The following is a 1,529-nucleotide window of genomic DNA, read 5'->3' on the forward strand; positions in this document are numbered from 1 at the left end:
CTTTTTGACTAAATAACACAAACGGGCGTGCCTGTATTGGAAATGTCTGCCATAAAAAGATTTACACTTAAACTAAATGCTAAAAATAGATGCATAAACAGCCACCAAAATCCAGCTTCACGGTTGATTAATCCCAAATAATCCATTTGTGTTTACTCCTGTTGTTTGCTCTGCCAGGAATAAGTATATTGCATATTTGTCAAAAGCAAATGTGCAAAATGGATTGCGTTTATTATTTTGATAGATGACAAAAGAAATGTCATTTGTAGTTTTAGAGTACTTTACTTTTTATGGTTTTCCCCTATGATTTTATATGACTTTAGTAAACTTATCTGGGTTTTTTTTTTTTCAATTTGAAAGCGTTTTCAGAGGTCTTTTAATCATAATTATGCTGTTTTTAGACAAAATCAAAATGTTAGTGGAGTTTTCGACAATATCGTTTCTCCGTATCAGCAAGAATTTTTTAGAAATTCACCTTTCAATTGTGGGTAGTAGCATTGGCACCAAGCAACCCCATCCTCACTTCCCCTTGCTGAGAGCTTTCTGTGCTGTGCCCTCTCCTGCTACATTGATGCCTTTGTTTAAAACACCCTTTAAAGACCCAATTTGATGAAAATTGTGATTTTTGGTGTTAACATCTTCTTGTTGAATTTTTCTGATGATGGACATGTATGAAGAGAATTTCTTTATTCAAATTGTCATGAATCAGGAACACATAAAAAAATGCAGTTTAAAAAAACATTTTAGTTGTTACGGGAAAATGCAATGGGCAAACCACAAGCTTCCTGCTCCTCCCCATTCTGATGCATCCACTTGCAGGCAAAGAAATCCATGTAGGTCTTTGTTTTCTTTGTCTGAGATGGCATCTGGCTCAAAACTATGGCTGGATAGCTCCAATATTGTTTTCTACTTTTGTTGCACCAGTAATAATAGACGTTGGGGGTATAAGTGCTGTTAGCTAGCAGGGAAGTGTTTAAACAGCACTCAGTTATGGGCGATGGGAAGGGGGGTGGGTTTACTCTGTAGCAATGATTGGAGTGGGACTTTAAAGTGTTATGCTACGTACCAGACATTTGACACACTCTTTTACGATATGTGAAAGACTTGATGTCATTATTCCAGCTGGGCACAAACCACAATAATTAATTTCTCCTTCATGATCAACTTTCAAACAGTTGGCACCTTAGTGAATAAAAAAAAAATACGTCATAAGTCACTACCAAATCGGAGTCCTTGACTGATCAAAGTTAAGCTGGTTTAATTTTGAAGACATGTTCAATAGAATAGTGTACGTAGAGCCCGAAAACAGACTGGAAACACACATTTACGCGAAACACACATTTACGTGAAACACACATTTAAGTGTGTTTCCATAGACTTCATTGGAGCTGGTTGCTTGAACACACGTTGCTGAGGTGAGTGTGAGTGTGGCATCAGAATATTAAAATGTTGTAGGTGTAGAAATAAACTGTCTTCAGTTAAGGTTTTCAATATGCGCCTTTGAAAAGTGCTGCTTTGGTCAAAGAGGA

This window comes from Oryzias melastigma, linkage group LG5, assembly GCF_002922805.2.
Source record: "Oryzias melastigma strain HK-1 linkage group LG5, ASM292280v2, whole genome shotgun sequence".
Taxonomy (NCBI): domain Eukaryota; kingdom Metazoa; phylum Chordata; class Actinopteri; order Beloniformes; family Adrianichthyidae; genus Oryzias; species Oryzias melastigma.